Source organism: Myotis yumanensis, unplaced genomic scaffold (genome assembly GCF_028538775.1).
Source record: "Myotis yumanensis isolate MYYU_CA2020_CCGP unplaced genomic scaffold, mMyoYum1.0.hap1 SCAF_18, whole genome shotgun sequence".
Lineage (NCBI taxonomy): Eukaryota > Metazoa > Chordata > Mammalia > Chiroptera > Vespertilionidae > Myotis > Myotis yumanensis.
In genome coordinates this window covers 34,216,829-34,244,821 of record NW_027223769.1, presented here as the reverse complement: position 1 = coordinate 34,244,821, position 27,993 = coordinate 34,216,829, and the positions used below count along the sequence as shown (strand labels likewise).

The 27,993-nt window shown below is 61.2% G+C and overlaps 2 protein-coding genes across 6 annotated transcripts in view; one reads left to right on the top strand and one right to left on the bottom strand.

Moving 5' to 3' along the window:
* KIFC3 (kinesin family member C3) overlaps positions 1 to 27,993 on the bottom strand; it is a 268,780-nt gene that overhangs the window by 129,148 nt on the left and 111,639 nt on the right. The window lies entirely within an intron of this gene.
* ADGRG1 (adhesion G protein-coupled receptor G1) overlaps positions 2,373 to 27,993 on the top strand; it is a 34,523-nt gene continuing 8,902 nt past the window's right edge. Inside the window, exon 1 of one of the 5 annotated variants that reach the window (XM_070399121.1) lies at positions 2,373 to 2,467. The gene's annotated coding sequence lies outside the window, so the exon portion shown is untranslated. Of the gene's footprint in view, positions 2,468 to 9,985; positions 10,258 to 11,166; positions 11,393 to 18,757; positions 18,801 to 20,189; positions 20,261 to 27,993 lie in introns of those variants that run through there. The other 4 variants (XM_070399120.1, XM_070399124.1, XM_070399123.1 and 1 more) reach the window with 4 other exon arrangements.

Here is a 27,993-nt window from a genome sequence, read left to right as displayed (position 1 = left end):
AAAGGGGGCTTGGAGGCTGAGCCTGAGGTTCTCCTGGAGGATGCGATGTCAGAGATGGGGGCCCTTTGTGCCCCCGCCCCGACTTTTCTCATGCCCAGAGGAGGAAGGGGTCTGCACAGAGGGGGGGGCGGGGTGAGCAAAGGGAGGCCTGGATCGGACTGCCTGGGTATGACCTCAGACGTGTTACCTAACATTCCCCCACTTTTTGTTCTTGTTGTGAATCCTCACCTGATGATATTTTCCCACTGATGTTTAGAGAGAGTGGAAAGAAAGAGAGAGAAAAAGAGGGAAACATCGATGTGAGAGAGACACACGGATTGGTTGCCTCCCCTTTGCGCCCCGACTGGGGCTGGGGAGCGAGCATGCAACCGAGGTACGTGCCCTTGACTAGAATCAAACCGGGACCCTTCAGTCTGTGGGCCAACGCTCTAACCACTGAGCAAAACTGGCTAAGGCACATTCCCCCACTTTTATCAGTAAAAGCCGCATTACAGAGTGGCTCCTGCCTCACGGGGTGTAATGAGGATCGAGGTCCTGGAGGAGGGAGCCTAGAGGCCAAGCTCCCAGCCCCCCAGGTGCTCCTCAGATTCCTGCTCTGGCAGGGCACCTCCTGGCCCCAGTCCCATGCCTCCCTGGGCCTCTGGAAGGCAAGCGGGGCAAAGCGTGTCTTTCTGTCTTTCTCTCTATTCCCTCCCTCCCTCCCTCCTTCCCTTTTTTCCTTCCTTCCCTCCTTCCTTTTTCTTCACCAGAGGATATTTTCCCATTGATTTTCAGAGAGAGTAGAAGGGAGGGGGAGAGACAGAGAGAAACATCAACATAAGAGAGCTACATAGATCGGCATGCGCTGGGACCAGGGCCAGGGATCAAGCCTGCAACTGAGGTACATGCCCCTGACCGGAATCAAACCTGGGACCCTTCAGTCCGCGGCCCACGCTCTATCCACTGAGCCAAATCGGCCAGGGCAATGTGTTTCTTAATTTAATAGATGTCCTGCGGCACAGAGAGGTTAAGCAACCTTCCCAAGTGTGCCCAGCAAGTGAGGGCCTGAGCCCAGGGCTCCAGCCACAGCCCCCGCTGCTCACATGGCAGGGCCTGGTGATTGCATCACATGCCAGGGGCTGAGGGCAGATGGAGTGGGCGGGGAGTGGAGTGTGGACGTCAGGGAGTGAGGTCACTGGGGCACTGGGACTCCCCTGGTGTCCTTATCAGGGTGGGTGCATCTCGGGGGCCTGGGGGAAACTCCGGGGCATCAGGAGGCAGGCGGCCTTCCTGTGGGTCCCTTTTGCTCTCAGACACTGTCTGTCCTGGTGCCCCCTCACCCGTGCCAGCCTGTGGGGGTGGGGGATGCAGCTTCTTGCTGAGCAGAACAGGCATGCGTGCCCACGGGAAGAGCAGAGGTACCATCAGCAGCTGGAAGTTTGCCAGGAGGAAGAGGGATGAGGGGGGATGTGAACGGAGGTGCCGGGGCTGGCCAGGCAGGGCTGGGGCCCGTGGTCCAGGCGGAGGCTGGGAGAGTGTGGCAAGCATCTCCGCGGGCACCTCTGGGGACTAGGGGGCAGGCCCTGCCTGGACCACTCCCCTGGAACCCTCTGGGAACCTGGAGCAGCTGCCCTGTCCCTGCCCCCACCCTGTGCCTGTTCCGGCTGTGTGCCCTGCAGGACCTGATGTTCTGAGAACAGACGCTGCGTCCCACCCCCACGCCCCTCTCCTCTGAACCCTGCGCCTCCTGCCTGCAGCCCTCTGCGGGCTGTTGCCTTGTTTTTATTGCAGGCAGGTGAGTCTGGGCCCAGACTTCAGGTGGGGCCGGAGCTCAGGGAGCAGGCAGGAGGGAACTTGCAGAGCTGGTATTTACATATGGGGAGCGGCACCCCCCAACTGCCCTGGGGTGCTTCTGAGGCTCAGAAACATTCGATGACACCTCCCCACCTGCCGCTCATCCTGGGGCCATTGTTAGGCCCACAGCCCATGTGTCCCCGAGTAGAGGTGTCAATGCCAAACACCCATGGAGGGTCCAGCTGGCCTGGCTCAGTGGTTGACCATCGACCTCTGAACCAGGAGGTCACGGTTCAATTCCTGGTCAGGGCACATGCCCGGGTTTCGGGCTCGATCCCCAGTGTGGGGCGTGCAGGAGGCAGCTGATCATGATTCTCTCTCATCATCGATGTTTCTCTCTCTCTCTCCCTCTCCCTTCCTTCCTGAAACCAATAAATATAGATTAAAAGAGAACAGCCCATGGAGGGCTGAGGTGATGGTGGGGTGCACAGCACCCAAGGCGCCAGGTGAGTCCTGCCTGGAAACCCAGGAGTGAGCCTGGGAGGCGGCAGCCACGGCAGCGGGGCAGCCGGAAATGGTGCAAGATGGACAGGCGGGGCCTCCCTGTAGCCACCTGCCCGGACAAGCTCACACGGGAACAGTGAACCTGGGAGGAGCTGGAAGGGGAGGAGGCGCCTTCTGCTTAGACACAAAGGTAAGAAGCTGCTGGCCCTTTTGACCCTGACCTTCAGTTCAATGACCTGAATGTGCGTCTGAGGCCTGGCCCGGAACCTGCTCAGGGTTCTGGGCTGATCTGGGGGCGCTGGCTCTCCTATCCCCTGTGTGTGAGCTGGGTGTGCTCACCTGCTGTCATTCTGGCCCAGGGAAGCTGGTAGGGTGGGGGGTGCGCTGCCAGTGCCCAGACAGGGGGGCGGGGGAGGGGGTTGCTGCAGGCAGTTGAGGGCCAGGGCGAGCTGTGCACCCTGACATGGATGCGGAGGCAGAGCCTGTGCCTGCTCTCGCCCCGGTGCCCAGAGCCTGCCTTCTGCTGGGACCCAGGGTGAACCGGTTTGGGAGCAGGTTGGCCGGGGTTGTTTAACTTGTGACCAGGAGGAGGAAGGTGGCCTCCGCTGGTGAACTGGGTGGAAGGGGCAGGGGCCAGGCCTGGGTGGTGCCTGCCCGTCTGGCCAGCCTGGGGTCCTCCGGCCTCTCCACAGCCCCATCCCCCTTAGCACAGCCCTTCCCGCCTTGGCTGCGAGAGGCCGGAGGGGGAAGGCAAATTGCTTTCCGACTGGCCAGGCCCCTGCAATGAGACTCCGAGGATGCACCAAGACGGGGAGCCCCCCTGGAGGTGAAGGCCCGGGCGGCTGCAGGACTCTGGGCCAGGCCTTGCCTTTCTGGGCGGCTTCCTCATCTACCAGGAGAGAGGTGGGCAGGGGCAGTGTCTGAACACAGAGACGGAGCAGTGTCCCAGCTCCCCCGACCCCCCCCCCCCCCCCCCCCCCCCCCCCCCCCCCGCACAGCTACCCCGCCTCCTGGCCCCACCGCAGCCAGACAGAGGGCGGTGCTGGAGTCAGCGGCCTGGCGCCCGCCCTGCTCTGCCCCCGCAGTGTGGTTCCCTGGGGTGTATGGGCAGCAATATGGGCCCCCACATTTCTGCTGTTAATGAGGCCACCCTGCTGTCAGCCTTCCTCCATTATGCCTCCGGAGCCAGCTGCGCCCCAGCACTCAGCGGGGAACCCCCAGGGCTCCCTGGCTGCCCACGCAGAGGCACACACAGAAGGCGGTGCTCCCGGTGGCATTTGGGCTAGGCTGGGCGCTCTGGGGGTTTCCCCAAAGTCCACCCAACTCCAACTCTCATTCACCAACAAAGGAGTGGTGGCAGCCCTGGTTTTCATGGGAGGAAACTGAGGCAGCCTCTTTATGATCCCCCCACGTGATCCCCTGCAGCCCACACCTTAGCACAGAGCTTTGCTGGGCACCACTCGGTGTGTGTGTGTGTGTGTGTGTGTGTGTGTGTGTGTGTGTGTGTGTGGCAGGAGGGGTGGGGCATGGGGGGAGGTCAAAGTCAAGATCCTGGGCCCTGCCGACCCCATGGCAGTCAAGTGAGATGGCACATTGTCACCTCAAGATGATGCAAAGGCTGCCATCTCTGCATGCAGAGGGCAGTGGATAACCCTCCCCCCCGCCCGCCCCCCGGGCCTCACTTCCCCCTTGGTGTAGGAGTGACAATGCCCCACTCCCTACCAAAGACACCTGGACCAAGGCTCGGGCATCTGAGCAGCTGCCCCCCCCCCCCCCCCCAAACCTCACAGGCCAGGGCCAGGAAGCTGCCGACAGGGCACAAGCATGGTGGCACCGGCCGCAGCTGGCATGGCCTGTCTGGGACCTCCTGGCTGGGAGGGAGGCTCCTCTGGAGGAGTTAGAAGCCTCTTCCGCTTCTTGCACTGGGGGGTGTGCATTTTAAAGAAACCCCAGGCCTGGCCAGCGTGGCTCAGTGGTTGAGCATTGATTTATGAACCAGGAGGTCACGGTTCTATTCCCAGTCAGGCACATGCCCGGGTTGCGGGCTCGATCCCCAGTGAGGGGCGTGCAGGAGGCAGCCGATCCATGATTCTCTCTCATCATCGATGTTTCTATCTCTCTCTCCCTCTCCCTTCCTCTCTGAAATCACTAAAAATATATATATATAAAAAGAAAAGAAACAGGATAGTGGCAGTGCCCGTGCCTCCACTTACACCTGCGGGGACTGAGGCAGACAGTTCAGATCTGGACAGGTTGATGCCTGTTTGCAGGCGGCACCATTTTAAGGGCTTTGGGGAAATGCCAGGAGGCGTCTAGGTGGGGGGAGGGGCAGTTTGGAGCCCCCCAGTCACCGGTCTCCCTCAGGCCTGAGCAGGGTGCCCTGGGGCCCCTTGGGAAGACCAGCCCTGCTCCACTCAGCTCCGATCTCCCGACATTACAGGTGGCCAGGGCTCACCTGAGGGACCCGGGCCTCTGGATGCACGACCCTGCACCAGTTCCCACGGCAGGAGTGGCCCAGGCTGACGGGCACGGGATCGGGGAGAGGGCTTGTGGCCCCATCTTTGGCGGGTCCATCCTGGCCCTGGTCTCAGGGATCCGGACGGCTGGGAGGCAGGAGTGTGGCCACAGTGACCTTCAGGCCTGTTCTGGCTGGATCCAACCCTCCTGCCAAGTGCATGTGGGAGCTGGGCTGAGGTCAGACATTCCGTCATGCCTAGGAAGAGGGGGCGGCCGCCCTGTCTACCTTCTATCTCGGGCAGCTGGGCACCCAGGCGTGCCCGCCTCCTGGGAAGGTCAGCAGGGGTGGCACTGGGAGGCCCAGCCAGCCTGAACTCTCTCTAAGCACCTGTGTTCTGTGGTGCCCCCTCCAGCTGGACAGGAACTGGGTGACTGTGGCTGTCTGGGCTGGGCCCAAGGTCACTTCTTGTTGGCATGTGGTCAAGATGCCACCGGAGCCCAGCTACAGGGGATCACTGTGGCTCAGTGGTTGAGCGTTGACCTATGAACCAGGAGCTCACAGTTCGATTCCCGGTCAGGGCACATGCCCGGGTTACAGGCTCGATCCCCAGTGTGGGGGGGGCATGCAGGAGGCAGCCGATCTGTGATGCTCTCTCATCATGGATGTTTCTCTCCCTCTCTCCCTCACCCTTCCTCTCTCTGAAATCGATAAAAAACATATTTAGGAAGAAAATAAAAAAAAGATGCCACTGGGACCAGGAAGGGGGAGGAAACTGGCCTGAAGTCAGATCCTGGCTCAAATCCTGTGTGACCTGGGACTGGCCCCCGTCCCTCTCTGAGCCTCAGCAGGTGGAGCGAGGCTTCCTTGACAAGGTGTGGGAAGGAAATACCAAGCCATGTGCCTTCTGCACAGTCAGTGCTCAACAGGGACACAAGTGCACTGGGTCTGAACCCACAGGGAGGAGGGGGAGAGGTCAGAGCTGGAGACAGGTGTGGACAGAGGAGCCCAGCGGGTCCCGGAGTGACTTGCTCTCCCAAGCCCCAGTGCTTTTGAAATCTGATCCAGGTAATATGGGCGGGGCCCCTGCCTGGGCCCCTGCCTGGGCCCCACCCCAGCGGGAGCCAATGCAGGTGCGCCTGCCCTTGGAGCTCCAAATAAGGAGTCAGAAAACAGGCTTGGACCTGGGCCTTGCATTCCATCATCGGAGCTGCACAAACTTCTTGCACCCCAAGCCCGGGCTTGACTCTCTGTTAAACTTGCCCCATTTTAATGGCCAACGCTTCCCCCCGCTCCCCCCACATCTTGGATTCGTCAGGCTCCCTGCTTCTTCTCCAGTTGGGGGATGAGCGTAGGGTGAGGGAGGCAGGCCTCGGGCACAGGGCACACAGCTCCCTTTGTGACTGTGGCTGAGTCACATGGGCAATGCCATCCCCCTGGGCCCTGGGGCGGGTGTGATGGGAGATGGCGTTATTGTGGGGCTGTGGCTGCCCCCACGCCTGTGGCCAGGAATCTTTCCCACGGGAATGAACGAACGGGAAGGTGGCTGGGAGCACTGGTTGAAAAGCAAGTGGTCTGGGTTCAAAGGCTGACTCTGCTGATGACGTGCTGTGAAGCCTTGGGAAGGTTCTCTCTCTGGGCCTCAGTTTCCACCTCTGTGAAATGGGACCGATCGTGACTGTTTTGTAGAAGAGATCCTGACGTGAAAGGGCTTGTAAGCTCGGAATGCTGGGCTTGGGGGCTTTTGCGTTGACATTATGATAATCATCATGCCGTTGGCTCAGTATTTGTTGAGCATCTACTATGTGCCAGGCGTGGCGCTCAATGGTTTACAAGGCCACTCTGCTCGCAAGGAGAGAACGTGGACTTGAGCTGCTCTTGTCCAATAAAAACTCACCTCCCAGGAGGCAGTGGTTGCCTGTGACCCTCCCACAGGGGGCACAGCTCCGCACTGTCTGCCAGGCTGGCTCACACCGCCCTGAACGGAGGCTCAGAGACAGAGGAGGGGAGGCCTGCAGGAACAGAGCGGAGTCCTCCACTTGCCCAGGCCTCGGGCACAGCGGGCACCGTGGATCTGTTTTCTCGCCCTGGCCTGGGGCCCACACATGCTCTGAACTGTGAAACCCTCACAGACACATCAGGTGCTCACTCGTGCCTGGCCCGCGAGGTTTATCAGATTTACGGACGTGGCCTTGTTTACTATTCCTGGTGGCGCTGCTACGGTCTGCAGTTGAGTCACCAGCTGGCAGAGCTGGGAGTGGAAGCCACTTGGCCTGAGTCCAGAGTTTGGGCTTCCAACTTCTCAGCGGCAGCGCGGCCCCCCTCTCCTCCGTCCTTTAAAACGAAGGCCTTTCTGCCTGGCTGGTGTGGCTCGGTGGTTGGGTGTTGAACTAAGAACCAGGAGGTGGCGGTTTGAGTCCTGGTCAGGCCGTATGCCCGGGTTGCGGGCTCAATCCCCAGTGTGGGGTGTACAGGAGGCAGCCGATCCATGATGCTCTCTCATCATTGTGTTTCTATCTCTCTCTCCCTCTCCATTTCTCTCTGAGATATATTATATATATATCTTGCGAGCAGAGTGGCCTTGTAAACCATTGAGTGCCACGCCGGCACATAGTAGATGCTCAACAAAATCAAATGAAGGCCTTTCTGCACTCCCCACCCTGTCTCTGGCCACTGTCCCCTCCTCCAGTAATGCTCACGACCCTCTCTGGTCCTGGGGGACCCCAGCCCTTCACCCTGAGCCCCAGAATTTGTATCCAGCTGCCTGTTGAGAAGCTCCCCCACATGTCACAGGTGCACCCCCATTCCACTGAGCCCGAGGGCAGCCTCTTCTCTGCACCCCATCTTGAGCCCCCCATTATTCAGGGCGGTTTCTGGCATCTTTTCCTCTCACCCGCATGTGGGAGGTGGGGTCCTCGCCCTGCTCTGGCTTTCTGGACCCAAGCTTAGCCCCCCGCGCCTCCCTCTGCTTCCATATTCTCCAGCGGCCCGGCTGGACGCTCCACCGTCCCAGCCCACCATCGCTGGTGTCCAGACCAGGGCGCCTCCTGTTCTATCCCATACCAGGTCCCCTGCGCATCTGGTTCAAATACACACTCTCAATCAGCAGGCCTGGGGCCCACCCGGGAGCCGGGGTTTCCAACACGTTCTCGGGCCATGCTGAGGGTCTGCGGGCCACGTTTGCAGTGCCTTACTCAGTGAACCCTACACAGCACCCTACTAAGTGAACCGCTTAGTAGGACTAGTGATGGGCCATGTTGTGATTAATGATCATTTATGTGGATTCTGTCCTTTGACTCCCAGAGCCTTCTGGGAGCTCCGCGGTGCCAATAACTGACTGGTGTCACCCCAATGTGAGTCATCCTCGGAGCTGGGGCCTGCTCCCCACCTTCGCCCTGCACATAGTAGGTCTCTGAGAAGCCCGGTGGTGAAAGGGCAGCCAGAGCTTGGCAAGCCAACTCCTGCCCTGGCCAGGCTGCCTCGCAGGCCTTTCCTAGGTGGCAGCTGGCTCCAGGTCTCTGTGGCCCTGGCTTGGGCACCCAGAGAGTGGCACCTCCAGCTCTCCACCTGTGCCCAGCTGGCCAGCACCCTCCGGGGGTGTGGTTGGGTCATTGCTGCCCTGCTGGCCCGGATCGCAGGGAACAGCTGATGCTGCCCCACCTAGCCCGTGGCTCAGCCCTGAAGGACAGACCTGGGGGAAGCAGAGGCTTAGAGGGGGTGACTTGCTTGGGGACACGGCATGTAAGGGACTCCCCATCTCTTCCTGGATAACTTGCTTTTGCTCTCTGTTCCCGGCCCACACTGGGGGCTCTGGCCCTGATAATGAGGGAGTGCCCACTGCAGCCCTGGGAGGGAGGACAGGCCGAGTGCCCACCGCGCCTGCCGCCAGGGCATCAGCCACAGCCTGGACAGCAGGGCTGACACCCCAGAGAGCACAGCGCTGCCTCCTGGAAGCTCTGGGTGGGGCCTCGCTGTACCCTCCACCGGGCAGCCGTGCTTCCTCCCTGCAGCAATCACCCCCCCCCCCCCCACCCCCACCGCCTGAGAAAGTCCCGTTCATACTGCAGCAGGCGCTGCTCCCTCTTTTCGAGAAGGGACCTGCAGCCCTGAGCACCCCATGTGCCCAGATCTGGGGAGGCTGCACTTGTGAGTGACCAGGAGCCAGACTGCTGGGCAGCCGTCCTAACTTCGGCACTTCCAGCTGTGTGGCTTAGGCACCTTTATTCCCTTCTCTGAGCTCCATTTCTGGGTCCTGCGCTCTCCCTGCCTCATCACCGCGTTCACAGCAGCTATGCCTTGAGGGTTGTCGGGTACCAGGCAATGGCAGCGCGTGAGGGAAAAGTCTGGAAGGTGGTAAACGGTCAGTAAGTGTAACCATCATCATTAGTGTCACTGTTGTGGCTACGTACCCCCATAATGTGACTTGGCAATCACTGACCCACGCGGTGTGATGAGGGAATGTGGGGAGCCCCGCCCCTTGGGGTGGCCACTGCCATCCGAGGCCTCCCAGGACCGCAGCAGCCAGCGAGCTGCGGACAGTGACCAGCAAGGGGGCGGGGCACCGGCCCATCCCCAGATCCCTCGCTGAGCTTTGGAGCCACCAGGACCGGTGTTCTACTCGGCCTCAGTGTCCTCTCTGGCCTCGCAGACGGACTAAGGGGTGCCATTTCCAGAAGCCCCTGGCATCTCAGAGCCCAGAACCTGCGTCTGGGATGTTGGCACTGTGTGTGCCTGGCGAGCACTGTGCTGGGTCCCTGTGCTCGGAGGACTGAGGCTCAGGGAGACTCAAGGTCAGGTGGCCAGTCATGCGTGGACTGGCTGGCTGTATGCCAGGTGCTTGATCCCCCCCCAACCCCGTGCCTTCCGCTCTGCCGGTCATTGGTCATTGCCGGCTCCTGTCGGCTGCCAAGGAGGCTGGACACTCCTTCAGGAAGGGGCAGTTGTCGCCTGGGCCCGGCGGTGTTGGGGGGTTGGGGGGAGGCGGGCAGCATCAAAGTGCCCGTTGCCCTAGCAACCCTGGCCTCTGGGCACTTTGGGGAGAACAGCCCTGGGAAGCGGCAGATGGAGGGTGAGGAGGCAGCGCTATCCCTGGCTGGTGTCTGTCCCTGAAACCGGGCACCTGTCTGCCCAAACGAGGGGTGAGGCTGCGGTGCCCCCTTGCCCAGTGCTGAGTCACAGGCATCCCCCAGGGTCCCTGCCTCAGCTCCCAGCCCTGCCCCCTTCTCAGCCTCCCTCTGAGAAATCCATGACTCACTAATGGTCCGTCATCCCTAGCCCAGCTAGGGAGGAGGGAGGAGGGAGGAGTCATCTGGAGGGGGCATCCCCCCACCAAACACCCAGCACTTCCCCAGGCTCCTCCTCCACACTGGCTGCCTGCCTGCCCTGCCCTGCGAGGAGGGGCCGGGAGCCACCGCACACGCAGCAGCTCCCTCCGCAGCAGGACCCGGGCAGGTTAATCCTCAGAGGTGAATCTTGAAAGGCCGATCAGCTGCCTGACCCTACCTGGACCACCCGCCTGACACCAGGTACCAGATCAAGGAGGGAGGAGGGATGGGGTGGAATGGGGACTTGGGAGATCTTGGTACCTGGGTGGGAGCCCAGAGGAGCATTGCTGTATGGGGGTCTCTAGAGTTGGGGGTAGATGGACAGGGAGATGCCTGGGAAGGGGATGGGGCCTGAGGGGATGAAACCTCTCAGAATCACTAGTCCTGTGTTAGCTGGGGAAACTGAGGCTCAGAGTGGCATATTCACTGGGCACAGGAGGCTGGGTCCGCTCCCTGGGCGGTGAGATGAGTTACTCCTGCCCCCGTGGCACAGAGGGGGAGCTGGGCTCTGAGCGGGAGAGAGAGCCAGGGTCCAGGCTCGGGGAGAGGCTGCGGGGGGCTGGGCACCCGGCCCTCGAGGGCAGTGTCACCTGCAGCTGCCTGGGCTGCGTCCGGCCCCCAAGTGAGCTTGTCCTCACGGGCGTCCTTGGGAGGAGGTGGTCTTGGCGTGGGAACCGGGCAGATAGATGAGGAAGCAGAGGCTGAGGGCTGGGAAGCACACTGCCAGCTAAACCACCAGACCCCCGGCTCCCGCCTGTGGGGCACAGATAGGGCCTTCCCACCCACCCTCCCACCCACTGGGGCGACCCTGTTCCATCTGGGGAAGCCGCTGGTTCCTGTCCTCCCGCCTCCCCACCAGCCTCCTTCCTGTGGTGCTGAGCTGGGGTCTCCCAGGGCCCCACAGGAGGGAGCTGGGGGGGCCATGAGCCCAGGCAGGGCCCCTCTTGCCCGCCCCCCCCTGCCCCCACCCCCAGCTCCCACTTCCCCTCCCTGCCTGGAGCAGCCCTGGCCTGGGGCGGCCGGGTGGGGAGCAGTAGTCTCTGTGCTCCAGAGGGCCAAGGGAGTTACACATACAAACATTTGTTGAGCACCTACTGTGTGCCGGGTACTCTGCTAGGGGTGGGGGACGTGGCAGTGAATGGGATGAATAGGTGTCTTACAGTCATGGGCCAGTCCCAGGGGCCTGTGGGGACCCTGAGGGCAGAGGGTTGGTTCCTTGAGGTGGAGCCTGAGTGGGAAGTGTCATCCGTCCGTCTGTGAGAGCCTGTGAGAGCCGTCGGTCTGTGAGAGCCGCTGCTGGCTGTTGAGTTGGGTCGCAGAACTGAGGCTGGCAGAGGTGAGACTGGCTCCTGGGGTCAGACCTGACCGCGTTAGCTTTAGGGACTGTGAGAAAGAGACCCACTGTGGTCATAGCAGCACGTGCCTCCTTGCCTTGCCTCTCTCTCTGGGGCTCAGTTGCTGCAGCTGCTAAATGGGCGTATGAGGTGATAGCTGCCCGCACCTGTGGCTCTGAGGTGTCCGGTCATGGGGGACACCCCCCCAGGCAGGGTCTGTGGGGGAGAGGCCCGGCCAGGCAGCCTGCACTGTTGCTGCCCTGGGCCACGGGGCAGGGGCCAGTCGCCTGGCTGGGACACCCACACCTTGTCAGGGACACAAACAGGACAGTTGGGCTCTGAGGCTGAGGAGTGAGATAAGCTGGAGGGGGCAGAGGGAGCTGCTGCCTCGGAGCCTGGGGCTCAGCGGAGGACGCGGGGCTGGGCTTGGGGACTGGTAAGGAGGGAGAGAGGGTTTAAGTGTGTGTGTGTGGGGGGGGGGGGGGCGATTTCTGGCAGAGGAAACTGCGTGGGGAAAGGTGTAGAAATAGTGAGGGCCTGGGGGAATGGGGCAGGCGGTGGCACTGGGGACCTGGCACGGGGCATGTCCTGGTGGCTGGGCGCCAGGTGGGCAGCTCTGCTCTGCCCTGCGGGGAGGGGATGGTGGGGGGACTTGCGCAGCTCTGCACACAGGGCCGGCTAGCAGGACGGGGAGGGCCGGGTGTGTGGTGTGGGGCTCACGGTGCGTGCTGGGGGGACAGTGTGTGGGTGGTGGGAGCTGTGCCCGTTTCAGGGGTGAGGGTGGGCTCCCACATGGCACGGGTGAAGAGTCAGGGGCAGAGCGGGTGGGGGCGTGAGGGGAAGGTGACAATAGAGTCCCAAATCCAATACCACCCCCCCCCCAGAGCTTAGCAGGCTCTGCACCCCCAGTGCCAACGAGGGGCCCTGCAGACCCCTCCTTCTGACTCATAGCAGATGGGGGCATCACGTGAGCAGACCTGGCAGCTGGGGGACCGGGACCCCTGGGGACAGGCAGATGGCAGGGGCGGAGGGGAGGGAGCAGGGTTGGCACAAAGGGGCCTCTCACACAGGGTGGGCGGGGTGGGTGGGGCGGGTTCAGCGGGTTCTGGCTGGCTCTGCCTCTGCAGCGCTGCCCTCCCCCTCTGTCTCATGCCCCCCCGGGAGCCCCTGAGGTTCTGGGGAGCCCTTTGGATTCTGGGGTCAGGCCTGGGCAGCTGGGCAGAGGGACCCCAGGTTGGGGAGGAGCGTGGCACATAGTTCCTGACCCCTGCTCGGTCCCAGCCTGCCCTGGCACCCCTCCGGCCCTCAGAGCCTGGTCCCCGGGGCTCAGTGCTCCGCACGCACCTTTCTTCCTACGAAGCAGGTGTTGGTGCGGAGCCACCTAGAGACGAGGACACTGAGGCGCAGGAGGCTCACCTGTGGGTGACCTCTCGTGTTGGTGGCTCTAGAGTCTGGGCTCTTGTCCACTGAGCTCTCCTGGCCCCTCGGGGGGGAGGGGGCTCCTGGGCCAGGCCAGGTCTGTGCTGGGTGCCCTTGTCTCGAACCCCATCCCTGCTGCTGCCCACATCCTCCAGGACCCACAGAGAGAGCAAGGCCGTTTGCTTGGGGAGAGCCTGGCTTTGTTCCTCTCTGGGTGTGTGAACTTGGGCGCCTGCCTCCGTTTCCTCACCTGGAAAGTATCTGCCTGGGAGCTGTTGTGAGGACGATGGGCTTGCTGTGGCCCGCAGAGATGCTAGCCTTACCACGGTCTCCCCATGGCCAGATGGGCGCATGGAGGCCCGGGATATCTTATAATAGCTCAGGGACTTTCCCTGGCCTCCCACCTAGGAGAGCTGGGGCCACCTGGGCTTCGGGAAGCCCCCCTCGGCCCCCGAGCCTGACTTGAGCTTTGGTGGGGAGGCCTGTGGGTGGGCACATGTTCCTGGGCTGATACGGCTCAGGCGGTTTGTGGTGAGCTTGGCAGTGATCTCCAGGCAGAGATCAAAGCCGAGCCCCGGAGGAGCCGGCAGAGCGGGGCGGCCTCTGCATTAGAGGGAGCCGGCCTTGGGGTGGGGGCCTCGCTGCCCGGAAGCCAGCCCAGCTCCAGTCCCTGAAAGGCTGCAGTTCTGCAGCTAATGGCTCATGCGGCTCCCCAGGCTCAGGGCCACTTAGCCGACCTCCGAGTGAGCAGCAGTGGGAGGCCAGCCGCCTCGGCCTTCTCTCGGTCCCTCCCCTCCTGTCCTCGGCAGTACTTGGCCTTCCTCCCCGGGAAGCGCTGGCCTTACCGCTCTAGGCCCCCGGGGTCAGCAGGGCTTGCGGACTGCTGCCCACCCTCCCAGCCTCCTGGGCCTCCCTGTCCTTACCTGCACACAGGGACGCCGGTGCCGCCCCGGGCAGGGTTGTTGCTGGAATTTGGGGCGATAAGTCACAGCCCAGAGCGGACTTACTCAGCTGAAGGCTTTGTCTTTGAAGCTGTCGGGTGGTTGAGTTAGAACTAAGTTCAAATCCTTGAAAAGTGACCTTGAGCCTGGTTGGCCTGGTTCAGTGGTTGAGTATTGACCTCTGAACCAGGAGGTCACAGTTCGATTCCCGGTCAGGGCACATGCCTGGGTTGCAAGCTTGATCCCAGTGTGGGGGCGTGCAGGAGGCAGCTGATCAATGATTCTCTCTCATCATTGATGTTTCTCTCTCTCTCCTCTCCCTTCCTCTCTGAAATCAATAATGCATATATATGTATATGTGTATATATGCGAGTGTGTGTGTGTGTGTGTGTGTGTGTGTGTGTGTGTATGAAAAGTGACCTTGAGCAAGTGCCTTACAATCCCTTAGGCTGTGCAATGGGGGTGGAGAGACCTAAACTCCACTAGGATTAACTGTGACAGCCACATGCTGTAGGGACTCCGAGCAGAAGAGCCTTCCCCCATGTCCCAGACCTCGGCTCCTCGGTTGCCCAGCTCAGCTGTTCCCTGGGAGAGGCTGCACCAGGCGGGGCGAGCTCGGGGCGGCTTGGTTCTGTCCCAGCTCCATCCGCTGTGTGAACTTGGACAGGTGTCCTAGCCTCTCTGTGCCTCGTTTTCCTCCTCTTTGAGATGAGGATGGTAACGGCACCTTGAGAGGGTTTCGTGAGCCACTAGGTCCTGGGTGCTGAGGATGGTGCCTGGCACACCACAGCGACACGGTCACTGCCACTGCCCAGGCCAGCCCAGCGCTCTGTTAGGAGCAGCGGTGAGTGCACCGGGGAGCCATGGCCTGTCCTTCCATCCGTCACTGGAAAGGCACCAGGAACCCGCGGCCCTGAGCGCTCTCACCCATTGAGGTCTTGATCGGCCTTATGGCTCCAGGCTGTTGCCCAGCCCTGGGACTCTCTCCTGCTGCCTGAGCCCCAAGGCCTGACCGGCTTGGCCACTGTCCTGGCCTGCAGGGGAGGCGTGAGTTCAAGGGGTGCTGGTTTCCTGGGGCAGCGTTCTGTGGTCATGTGTCCGTGTGTGTCCGCTGGGCTGAGTTCCCGTGGCCCCTGGGGCTGCACTGGGTGGCTGACCCCTCTGGCTCCCTGGCCAAGTCTGGCCCTCAGGGTGTGACTGACCCTGTGTCGGGGGGACAACTGCCCAGACCCACCTGCCTTGTGGGTGACAAATGCGCGGGGTGAACCTCAGGGGCCCTGGGGCAGTGAGTCACGCCTGGCCCAGCGCCCTCTGCCCACTGCTTCTCTGGCTGTGTCACCATCGGGGCCTGTGTCAGACCCTTGGGGCAACTCAGACCCAGCCCCCTCCGCCTGGGGCATCCGCCTCCATGACCAACAAAGATGCTCATTCAGTCCCAGGTGCTGTTAGTCCTCAGAGATTTGCATTTTTATCCTCATGGCACAGATGGGGAAGCAGGTTCCGGGTCCCCGGGCCAGTCAGAGGGTCCGGGGGCCTAAACCCGGGTCTCCTGCCTCCCAGCCCGGACCTTTTCCCCACGACACCACCGTGGAATTCTCAATCGGGGCAGTGAGTTCCGTGATGCTCTCTCATCCCTGCAGGTGTGAAGTGTGGCAGGGAAGTTGCAGAGGGAACTTGGGCACATGTGGGGTTCTTCGTGACCCCTTCAGCCCTGAGTTTCTCCGGCCCTCGGGGAGAGGCACCCACTCCCACACTCTTCCCGGGGGTTACGTCCCTGGCAGTGCCCCGGCCACTCTCGCAGCATCGGCCAGTGTTCGTGGGCAGGTGGCGAAGCCCTCCGTGGCCTTGCCTGTCACCGTGCCCGGACTTCACCATTAGTGCCCCCGATGGCATCTCCCAGGGCTCCTACTCGGCCGCTAATGGCTCAGAGAGCTGGATGGGAAGCCCAGAGGGAGTCAGGGCCTCAGGGGCGTGGGCCGGAGTGAGGCTGGAGGGTGTGAGGGAGGCGTGGGGCAGGCAGGCCACCCACCTCCTAAACCAGCAGGGAGCTGATGCGGCCCCTCGCTCTCCCTATCCAAGGGGCCTGCACCTGGGCAGGGGCGTCCCTAACCTCGAGGGACTCCCCCCTCCACCCACCTGCACTGTGACCTTGCCTTGGAGAGCGGTGGCGGTGGGCGGGGCCGGAAGGAATCCTCTTGTGGTTTTCTCAAAGCTGTACTTATCCTTTGTCCCCGTGACGGAGCCTGCCGCACCCGCACCCGCCTGGGCTCTGCCACCTGCGAGCACATCCCAAACCAGACGGGCGGTGTCTGCTCTCCAGCTTCCGGCTGGGAGTCGAGCATGCTCAGGTCCTGGTGCCTGGACTGGGGAGGGGGAGCTGGGCCCAGGTGCAGCCCCCATGGCCAGGACCAGGGGCAGGGGATGGCATTGCTCCCTCCGGAGACCCTGCTGCAGGTGCCAGCATGCCTGGGAGCCCCGCCTCTGCTCCCCAACCTGTTTGGGGAGCCAGATGGGCAGCTGCAGTCACTGCTGTCCAGGCGGCATGGGACCGTAGGGGGAGGGGATGGGCCCCTATTCGTGGGCCTCTTGGTCCTGCATGTCCGCCTCCCCGAGGATAGGAAGGTTGGCATGCTGGAGCTGGCGAGTGCCCAGAGGGTGGGTGGCACTTGGAGGAGGGAGTAGAGTGGTTCTCTAGCTTGTTACTTGGGCAGTCATGCTGCCCCGAGCCGGTTCTGTGACTTCAGAAACGGGCCTCATATTTTGGCCCCCACCTCCGCGCTGGTCGGCCGCGTTGTGGTTGTTAAGTGGGGATCGTTCATCTCTTTGGCAGAGACTTGGCTCTGGGCTGCAAGGAGCTAGGAGCTATTGTAAGTACTTTTATTTGTTATTATTTAAAAAATTTTTTTTTACTGATTTCAGAGAGAGGAAGGGAGAGATAGAGAGAGAAACATCAGTGATGGGAGAGAATCATGGATCGGCTGCCTCCTGCACGCCCCACACTGGGGATCGAGCCCCCAACCTGGGCATGTGCCCTGACAGGGAATTGAACCGTGAGCTCCTGGTTCATAGGTCAACGCTCAAACCCCTGAGCCACGCCGGCCGGGCTCTTGTAGGTATTTCTGTTATTACAAGAGCCTAGTGACTGGGGGTGGGACCTCGATGCTGCATCTCGGTTTCTCTGTGTTGCTGGTTCGTGAGCAGAAGTGTGTGTAAAAGGCCAGGGGTGCCCATGGGTGCCCTCCCTGGCTCCCCGGAGCCGCAGCCCCTCCAGCCCCTTTAAGCACAGGGCCTCTGGAGCCCACAGCCACTGCCTCCCGGCCCAGCAGGCCCTGGAATGTTTTCCAGGACAAGGTTCTACCGAGAACAGCAGCTCCTTTCTTTGCTTTCTCTTCCGCTTCCTCCGGGGGCCAAAAATAGTGCGTGAATGGGACCCAGCTCTGGGCCAGCAGCAAGACAATAGCTGCCTCCTGACCCAGGCAGGCCTCCTGGCTCTGGGCCACGGGGTGGGGGTGGGGGGGCAAGGTACAGGGGAGGGGGGTGCGTGGCCGCTCCGGCCTCATGGCCCCAAGCCCCTGCTGTCTTTCCCATGACCTCTGCCAGAAATCATCCCGCATCCCCTCTGTTCCCTTGGGGCTCGATGGCCAAGGGGTTTTCCCGCTGGCGCTGGGAGGGTGCTCGGAGGTGCTTGGCTGAGATCTGGGCCCTTAGCCCCCTGAGCACCCCTCCCTGTCTTCCGAGCCGGCTGTTGGTCTGGCGCCCAAGGCCTCGGTGGAGACAGCCCTTGTTCTCCTCTGTGCCCCGTCTGGCACAAGCGGGCCACCCCATGGCTCTGATTTTCTTTTCCTTTTGACTCAGTGGGACTTTTTAGAGGTCAAAGGGGTGTGCCCTCTGGGGAGGAAGTGAGCTCCCTGTCACAAAGGTGATCAAATAAAGTTTGCACGTCACTGGATTAGTCAAGCCTCAGATGGACATTGCGTCTTCATGTCTTCATGTCTCCGGGGAGATCTTGGCTTGAATTCCATACCCCTCTCTTACTGGCTAGGTGGCCTTGAGCGAGTCACAGCACCTCCCTGAGCCTCTGTTTCCCCATCTGTAAGATGGGTTCGGCAGGGCTGACTTTTGCCGAGTGGTGGAAATGGACCTCCAACGTGCTCAGTGTAGTGGCTTTCACACAGGTGGAGTTTCAGAAGCGTGGCCTCTGTTCTCCTCCCTCCCAGGACTGGTACTTACTCTGGGACACAGAGGGGAGGGTCTGACCCCCTCTTGGCTCCCAGAGAGCTCAGGGGGAAAACACAAGGAGAATCCCCAACCCAGCGCTCATTCAGAAGGAAGGTTCCTGCTGGGCTGCGGCAATCTGGGAAGGCTTCCTGGAGGAAGTGGCTCCGTAAGAAGCTTCCGGAAAAGGATGGTGCACATTCTACACTCATGGCAGCCCGTGGTGAGGTTTAGAGAAGTGTCCAGCCTGGGTTGAGGCCAAGGCCACAGACTGGAGCTTCCAGAGCCAAATGCAGCTGACAGTAGGCATTTTTGGTCACAGGGTTAGCCCCCCACTGGGTTCTAAAAAGATTTGGGTTTGAAGTGAATGTTGACAAACTTAGGCAAGTGTTCTCCATAACCTGCTTTCTTAAACCCTGCCCTTCTTCCCGCCAGCTCCCAGCCTGGCCTGGCCAGCATCTGAGTGAGTTGGGGACTTGGGTAGGAGACAAGTTAGGGGGCCTGCGCCATGTTGGGTCGGAGCCGGGCAGTGACGTAGTTGCTGAAGCTGCCAACGGTTGCCAGGGAACGGTTGCCAGGGGCTGCTGTCACCTGCGCCCCTTCTCCCGCGCTGGCTGGCGGGCTCTGGCGGCTTGCAGCCTGGCTTCCCATGCTACCCCCTTTGTTTGAAGCTCCATGAGGGTGAGGGGGCAGGGGCTGCGGTCCTCCTCTGGCCTCTTGGACGGAGAAGCTGGCCCAGCACCCCAGCGGCTGTGCCTGCCAACAAGGTGAGCCCTTGGCTCGCTCCAAGCTCTTTCCGTATTTACAGTCCACTTGATTCCCGGGAGGAGTCCAGGTAGGATCCTTCCTGCAACCTCCTCCCTCTTCTCTCCTCCCTCCTCCCTCTCACTCCGGGTCCTGCTCCCCTCTCCTTCCCCAAACCACTTCCCACCCCCTCTTTCCTTTCCCTTCTTCACCCCTCCCCTCCCTTCTATCTTTCTCCTCTCCCTTCTCTTCCTTACACCCCTCCATTTCCCTCCCTTCCCCCACCCCTTCCCCACTCCCCCTCTTTCTCTTTTTTCCTCCATTCCCCCTTCCCTCCTCCCTCTTCTCCCCAACACTGATAGTGTAGCTGGTGGGTGGGGTGGGGGTGGGGCTGGGATGGCATAAGGGCGGGGGGTGGGGATCATAGAAGTTGCTGTAAGGGGACTCGGTGTATTTAACACCCCCCAGAACAGGGAGGAAGTGGTTCGGGGTGAGATCTTCACAACTGCACCCCTCCCCTCAGTCACACTCCAGCTGAAATTTTCCATCCCTGGGTCTCAGCCCAGGGTCAAAGCCAAGCCTCAGGAGGTCGAGACCCGCAGAGGGCAGAGCATAGGGGCGGAGCTGGGACAGGTCACCAGGGGTTCTGACAGCCCCAGCACCAGGGCCCTGGGAGCTATTAAACTAACCCCAATGAAACACATTTTTTTGCCATCTTTTACTGTGAAATGCACAGCCTCTTTTATTGCGAATTTCAAAGAGGAGCTTTGTACAGCCAGGTAAGATCCAGGGGAAACGGGCAGCAAAATCCAGGGCATGAGTCCTGAGTGGGGAGGGGCCCTGAGGTCGAGCCGCAGCTCCGCCTCTTGCTAGCTGTGTGCTCTCCAGCTGGGGCCTCAGTTTCCTTATCTATTAAATGGGTATAATGGCACTTGTCTCATAAGGGCTTGGGGAGCGTTAAATGTGTTCGCTGTGTAGAGAGCTTAGGATCAAGCCTTGCATTTTCCAAGAGCTGAATGAATGTCAGGTAGTGAGCACCCTGCCCATGGGGGTATGCAAACAATCTGGACCTGGTGAGGCTGTGCTGTGTGCTCCGTGAGCTGGATGGGATCTTGGTCTGCGCTTCCCTGGAGGGGGCTCTGGGCACAGTGTCCAGGACTTGGGACTTGAGCCCGAGCCTGGCCCAGGCCCCCAGGCCTCGTGGGGGAGGACACCTGGCTGGGTGTCCTGTCTGCCCCTGAGCCAGGGGCCAGGGAACTGGAGGAGGAGAAAAGAAAGGGAGGGCTGGTGGTGACCTTGGGAACACCCAGGGTCCTGTGCTTCAAGGACAGGTGCTCTGTGGAGCTCAGGGCCACTGGACGGCAGCCTCCAGGAAGCTGGGGGCGGGGGGGGGCGGGCGGGGGGCGTCACTGGCCTTGGGTGCGGTGGGAGCACAGATGGGGAAGGGGAACTGAGCCAGACAGCTGAGATCCGACTGTGGTTCCCCAGAGGAGCCTGGCCAGGAGGGAGGAGGAGGCCGCCCAGCACCGTCGCCCTGGCTGCCGGCTGGAGGTGAGCCCCGCTTCCCCGTAAGCTCCAGAGGCGCTGGCCGCTGAGAAGGCAGGCGGGGGCTCGGGATCGCACCTACGAACTCGCCAGAGGAGGCCCCGGAGGGACTGACTGGCCCGAAGGTCCAGGGACAGGTAGCCGCAGAGCTGGTTCCGGACCTGTTGTGGCTCGCTCTGGCCACCCTGCCTGGGAGTGGGCATTCCTGGGCAGGTGCTGACTGGTGCGTGCCCTGGGATTTATGGAGTCCGGCCGCAGCGGCTCCTTGGGGGGAGGGCTGGGGCCACTTGGCCGTGGACTGAGCTGGCCTAGAGCATGGAGCTGACCCTGCACTGCTCATGAAGGAATCCGGTCCCCAGCCCCACACCAGGCTCGGCCGGATCGGGGACCCTCTTAATTCCTCCTCCTCCCTTAGGATCTAGGTCTCCTTAATCCACCATAAAATTCTCAGAGGCTTTGTTTCTCAGCTCCCCAAAGTTCTTGCATCCTCATGCTCTCTTTCTTTTTCTCTTTCTTCCCCTCCCTCCCTCCCTTTCTCCCTCCCTCCCTCCCTCCCTGTCCATTCCAACATTCTAAGTGTCTCAGCTGCTTGAGGTAAGGCGAGGGCCCAGCTGGCTGTGGTTGACTTTAATGGAAGAGCCAACCCGGGGACTGGGCTGGCAGTGCCCTTTCTCCAGGAGCTGGCGATGCTGGCCGGAGGGAGGTGGGATGGGGCCGAGTGTACCCCAGGCTCTCCGGGGGCCTCTTGCCTGGAAGTGTCAAGGATAATGATGAGTGGCCCTGGGGACCATCACCGCCTACAGGGCTCCTGCAGCCCATCTTGTGCCGGCTAATGGCCTTGGGGACCGCTCAGAGGGGAGCGGGCACTGGAGGCCGGGATCGGTGTGTGTGTGGTGTGTGTGTGTGTGTGTGTGTGTGTGTGTGTGTATACAGGCTTCCTATCCGTGTGGTGGCAAGATTTCCGAGAGCTTATTTTCATGGGGGTAATGGTTATCCATGCAAAAGAAAAGAAAAACAAGGATGGTAACATGAGCTGGGAAACCAAGGCCCATCAGGCTCTGTGGATTTCCTTCCTGCAGGACTTACCAGAACCTTCCGTGTGCTAACAGACAAGAGCAGGCAGGGCCAGCATCCCTTCTCTAACTTGGGAAGCAATCCTTCTGAGGAAGTGCCCTCAGGGTAAACTCAGGGGACAGCCCCAGAGGAGGGGAGGGACCCCGGGGACCACCGTGGCGGCAAGTGCGGCTTTTGAGGTGGGTGGACTGGAGTCCTGGTGGCTCTTCACTTGCTGTGAGGTCTGGGGCATCGCTCAGCCTCTAGGACCTCAGTTTCCTTCTCTGTGAAGCAGGGGCACAGTAGCAGGTGCTGCCCAGAGTCGGTGAGGGTTGAATGAGAAGCCGTGGACACGCTTTGCCCAACACCAGCTCGATTTGAGCACCGACCCAGAGGGAGCTGCCCCCCCCTCCTCTTGCGGGGGTTCCAGGGTCCTTGTCACTGTGCCAGGGAGACCCCTATTCACTCCCATCACCACCCAGTGTTGTTCGTTTTTTTTATCCTCATCCAAGGAGTGAGGATATTTTTTTCCATTGAGTTTTAGAGAAGATAGAAGGGAAGGGGGCGGGGGGAGAGAGAGAGAAAGAGAAACATCGATGTGAAAGACACACCGATTGGCTGCCCCCTGCATGCACCCCGGCGGGGGGCAGCGATCAGACTTGCCGCCCACGTATGCGCCCTTGGCCAGGATTAGAATGGAGCGACCCGGGTGCGAGGGCTGACGCTCTAACCACTGAGCGCACTGATCAGGGCACCACCTGGTGTCCTGTCCAGCGCCGTGTGGCTGGAGTACAAAGGTTGCCAGGATGGGGATGTGGAGGCTGGAGGCTCAGGGCATCGGGACCTGCACAGACGTGTCTTGAGGCTGGTATCCCCGCGAGTGCAAAGGCTCGGAGGTGGGAACCCACAAACCCAGCTCCTCTCCGGGTGGGTGGCTATGTTGGCCCCTCTGGGGTTTTAAGCAAATGCTGCGGTTCCGATAGAGCAGCTGCAGGGGGCAGCCGGCTCCTGGGAGAACTCAGAGTCTCCAACTGGCAGGGGCGCCCCCCTCCTCCCGGTCCCACAGGGCCGGGCCAGCTGGACTTGGCCGGGCCGGGCGGCCGTGAGGAGGTAGCTGCAGGCAGGCGAGGCTCGCCCTGGGCCGTGTGTGCGCCAGCCTTTGGCCTCCGCCTGTCTCCGAGGAAGGCTGCTCGCTTCATTTCTCTTCTCTTTACTGTAGACAGATTCCTAAAACCTGAAGTCACTGTGCTGCCCCAGCAATGCCAGGTCACCCTTCCTGGCGGGAGGCCCTGTGTGGTCACCCAGCTGGGGCCTCGGTCCCCCCACTTGCGAGCGGGAACAGAGGGAGGAGAGAGAGGCTGGGTGTCTGCGAGCTGTGCTACCAGGAGCCCTGGGCTTGGGGGGGGGGGGGGCGCTAGGCTGGGAGTGGGGTGTGGCCCTGGGTCCCACCAGAGTGAGGGGGCACCTCCTTTGACACGCTGGGTACAGGTGTTTCTATGTAAGGCTGACTTATCAAATAGTTTGTAAACCGCGGGGGAGGGTCCTCTCAGCCCCCCACCCCCAGGAAGCACCTGCAAGGGGTCCCCCCTGTTCTGGCCTAACTGCCGTCCCAGCTGGAGGCTCCTCCTCAGGGCCAGCCCGCCCCACTCGCAGCCTCTTTCCCTTTCTCCCCTCTGCTCCCCGCATGTGCACACGCACACCCACATGCCCATCCACGGGCACACTTACACTCTCCAGGTCTCACCCTCGCCCTCACCCACCCTCTCCCTGTCCTTCTCCCAAGACCCTCTGCCGGGGGCTCAGGGGGACCCGCCAGCTGCTGATACTATGCCCCCCTTCCCTCCCCCCCTAGAAGCAGCTGAGGACCAGGCTGGGGCAGGGCAGCGGGGCCGGATCCTCTCCCCCTGTCCTCCCCCCAGGCTCATGCCGAAGCCCTACAAGGGGTCCCTCCCTCCTTGGCTGCCTCCTCCTGCCGGCTGTCTTGGGAGGCCCCGTCTAGGTTCCAGAAAGAGTGACACATCTCGCCACCGGGGTGACAAGAGGTTCCGCCTGGACACAGCCTGCTGGCCCCCGGCCCAGCTCTGCCACTTACTCGAGGAGTGATCTGGGCTGGGTCCCACCCCTCTCGGAGTTTCTCTAGAAAACAGGGCTCTGGGTTTGATCCCAGGCTTGTCCCTACCCCCCACCCCCCTGCCCCCTGTGGTCCCAAGCCTGCAAGGGTTGATCACTGGGACTGGAGGGATGTTTGCTAAAGCCAGCTCCCCAGTCCCAGCCCAGACCCGTTGGGTCCTAACCTGAGTGGGGGGTGAGGGGGAGGGGGGGAGGGGGTGAGAGAAGGGGGAGGGGGGGCTGTGAAAATGCATTTTAGTCAACTCCCTTGGGGGGTCTGACCCACACCACGGGCAGGTTTGGGCCCCTGTGATGTGACCTGTGACAATGGGGTTGGGTATTGGTACCCCCCCCCAAGAGTTGAGAAGTGAATTCTGGTGGGAATGGGGGGTTGGGTAGAGCTTCCAGCAGAGGGTGTGTGTGAAGTGACTCCCGAAAGATGAGTGGAGGTGTCGCAGGGGTCGGGAGGCAGAGGGACAGGCGGTGGGTGTGGGCCACAGTGTCTGCATAGGGAAGGAGGAGAGGGGCAGGGACCAGGCCCCCAGCATCCTCCTGGAGGGGTGCCTGCCGGGGAAGGCTTCACCCCAGGGCCGCCAGGTCCTGTCCACTCAACTTCCACCTCCATCCTCTGAGGAAATGGCTTTTCCAGGAGCAGGGCCCGGGCTAGCGGTGACTCGGTGACTCGTGGCTGGACACGGTGGGCAGAGGAAGTGACTCAGACCCCGGGGGAGAAAGTGAGCTGTGGGTCTCCTGCCCATGCCCCCCCCCCCCTTGCCCCCCACCGCGAGATGGGCAGGGCTGGGCCTGAGCTGGAGCCGGAGCCTGAGCCCCTCTCCTGGCCCAGACAAGCCTGGGGTACCCGCTGCTCCGCCTGGATCCTGGGGGACCCTGTGACGGTGGCCCCCCTTGTGTCAGGCTGGGACTAACTGTTCTGCTGTCTGCGTGTGTTTAGGGAAAAGCCTCAGGTCAGGGACAGCTGCTCTGGGAGGGGAGCTGGGGCGTGGGGGCTCCCCGAGGGGCTCGGCCCCCAAACCCTCTCTCCCAGGCTGGAGTTCTCTGCACTGCCTCTACTGCCCCCCACTTTCTCTCCTTTGTTTGGGGACCTTCCATGCCAAGGGCATGTGCATCCCGGGACCTTTGTCTGCAAAGAGTTCTCTAGAGCGAGACCCAGGGCCCCGTCTTGACTTCCCCCGTGGTGATCATGGAACAGAAAGCCCTTCCCTAGCCTCAGTTTCCTCATCTGCAAAATGGCCAAGCAGTAGGCCCAGCCTAACAGGGTGGCTCGGAGGATTTCATGGGCTAGTGTAGAGGGTGCTCTGCTGTTATCATCGAGCCTGGCCAGTGCTGTGTGAGGGTAGACGAGGGTCTGGCCTGGGGACCAGCGGTTGCTTGGCTCTATGAGTATTTGATGGCCGAGGCCTGTCCAGCTCTGTGGGTCCCCAGATCCAGAGACCGGGGACAAGGTTCTGGCCACGCGGTCCATGTGGAGGTTCAGGTATGGGGTTCAGCCTGCAGAGCACAGACCCCCCCATTCCCGCTGAGCCAGGTGGGGGCACGTGGGGTGGGGACCAGGGCATCCTGGAGGTGCTGGAGTGTGCGGCCTGCATCATGGGAACTGACTGTACCGCCAAGTGGGCAGCGTGGGGTGGCAGACGTGCCCTCCCCCTGCCCGATCTGGGTTGGGGTCTTCTCCTGTCCCAGTCCGCTCTCCCGTCCCCCGGGTCCTGTGGCCAGCCTCGGGTCCGGCTGGGAGGAGGGACTTTTCTGGGTGGGGTTTCGGTCTTCCCGTTGTGCTCCGGGAAGGAAGCTTCACGCTCTGAGAATTTCCCGGCACGGTGCTGCGGAGGCCACGGACACGGGATGGGGCCGGGAGGGGTGGGGGGTGGGGTGGGGAGGCCCGGGGGAGGGGGTGACACAGGAAGGGCCTGTGACAGCCGGGAGATAGATATTTATTTAATACATTTTTATTGATGTCAGAGAGGAAGGAGAGGGAGAGAGAGCTAGAAACATCAATGATGAGAGCGAATCATGGGTCTGCTGCCTCCTGCACGCCCCCCACTGGGGATCGAGCCCACAACCTGGGCATGTGCCCTGACCAAGAATCGAACCGTGACCTCCTCGTTCATATGTCAATGCTCAACCCCTGAGCCACGCCGGCCGGGCATATACAGAGATATTTAGCTGGCACAGGTGGCTTCTACCGCACACATGGCCCTCTTCTAAATCCTTTACGGCTATCAACTCATTTAATTCTTGCAATGACCGCTGAGGTAGGCTTGATTTTTAGTGCTATTTACAGCGAGGGAACGGCGACCCTGTCCTGGGACCTAGTCTACGGACAGTGGTCGCTCACTTCGAAGGTCAGTGTGCCAGAGAGATGCGTGCCTGCCGGCCAGCTCCATCCTCGCCTGCTGTGCGATGTCAGGAAGTCGTTGGCCTTCTCTAGGCCTCAAATCTAAGAGCCATAACGTGGTCGGGGTAAAGGGGGTCAATGGGGGGGGGGGCAAGGGGACAGCTGTAATACTTTCAACAATAAAGATTACATTTAAAATAGAATAAAATAAACGCCATAACATGGAGAATTTGGGCCACATTCTCAAAGTGATGTGCGAACTACGAGTTCACAGCATAAAGCAGAGGTCACAGCAAGGGAGGCTGCCTGGAAGAGGTGGCATCTGGATAGGGAGTCGGAGGTAGACAGTGACAGAGGCTGGCTGAGAGGAGAAGGAAAGGGGGAGGGGGTCCAGGAGGGACATATTTCTGTCCTGGATGCTGCGTTTCCTTCCTCTGGTCTGGGTGGCAGAAGGCAGTTTCAAAAGGGGTCAAAATGTTCAGAGCGGCCACAGAGTGAAACCTTAAAAATCACAACCTAGGAAACAGTGGCCGTTCCCTAAAACACTTTCACATCCTTCTTCTAAGGGGTCCTGTGATGCCACCAGAGCAGGATGATGAGCCCGATTGACCAATGATGGGACTGATGAGGCCCAAGAAATTAGGGTTCCATTACACGTAGAAGACTAGCTGTAACTTGAGGGGGCAGGTTAGTTCGAGGAAGGCACGGCCCAAGCAGGAGACAATGAGCTCTTGCCTGGGTCACACCTCCCTTGAACACTACCCTCAACTAGGCCATTTAAATGCCACCTCTTCCTGGAAGCCCTCCTTGGTTTCTACCAAACGCTCACTCCTCCCGTGCCCCTAGGTTGCCAGGCTTCCCTTCGTCTGGCTTGTGGCAGGTGATTGCATCTGTCACCATGACCATATGCAGTTCCCCACAGGATGAGGGTTTCTGTCTGCGTCTGGCACCACCCAACTTGGTTAGAGGGCCAAATGGCAGCGGCAAAGACCAAGCCACCTGGCATCTCTCTATGCGTGCCAGGCACACAGGTTCTCTGCCAGGCACCGCAGTTCTGACCAGGCAGGAAGAACTCCTGGCTTCTGGGCAAGTCACTTAACCCCCTGGACCTCAGTATGGCCCACGTCACAGGGTTGGAGAGGATTAATATAGGTACGAGGGTGGGGTGGGCCAGCACAGGCTGGCAGAGAGTAGGTGCTCAGCTAATAGAGGCCATGGTGGGTCAGAAGTGTCCCCTCCGCCCCAGGGTGGAGGTGGAGGTGAGGGTAGTTAGGCCACCCCCGACTTGAGCCGTAAGGTTGAGTGTCTCCCTTTCAGATTGGGACAGTCTCACAGCGGTTCCAGATACCCAGAGCCCTGGAAACTGGCTCCCCCTGGTGGTCACGATGGGAAGCGCCCTTCCCTCTGGCCCCTGTAGAGGGCGCCATGGACGCGCTGATTCTTCACTCTTCTTTCACTTGTTCACCCCACCTCCCTGCTCTCCGCTGTCCACAGAGATGGATTGGGAGGGAGCTCCCTGGCGGGCGGAGGAGGGCGTGCACCATCCTGCACCTCCTGGGAGGCTAGTAAAGGGCGCCCTGGTCAGTGGTGGGAACCAAAGGAGGCCAGGACCGCCGAGGGATTTGAGGAAGGCTTCCTGGAGGAGGTGTCCTCTGAGCTGGGTGTTGGGGATGGGGATGGTGAGGTTCCTGGGGAGGACTCTGAGAGCCCCCTTTCTCCTGAGTCGCCTCCAGGTGGCGCTGTGGAGCCTTCCCCACCAGATCCTAGCAAAGATGACCCTAGCCTTGCCCTGCTGGGTCCAGAGGGCCCCATTTTCTGTGACTTCTACAGGGTCCTGTGGCAAGCAAGAGGTGCAGCCAGGGCTTGAACTTGGCCGGGCTCTGGTCAGCCACAGCCTCTTTTTTACAAAAAAAATAAATTTTTTTTTATTGATTTCAGAGAGGAAGGGAGAGAGAGAGAGAAACATCAATGATGAGAGAGAATCATGGACCGGCTGCCTCCTGCATGTCCCACACTGGGGATCGAGCCTGTAACCCGGGCATGTGCCCTGACTGGGAATCGAACCCTGACCTCCTGGTTCATAGGTCGATGCTCATCCATTGAACCATACCAGCGGGGCCAGCCACAGCCTCTTGATACTCAGCTTCTGGCAGGTTTGGGGGGGTCCGCGGGCTCTTTCCACACTTGCCTCCCCACCTCACACCCCCCCGTGCTACACGGCCTC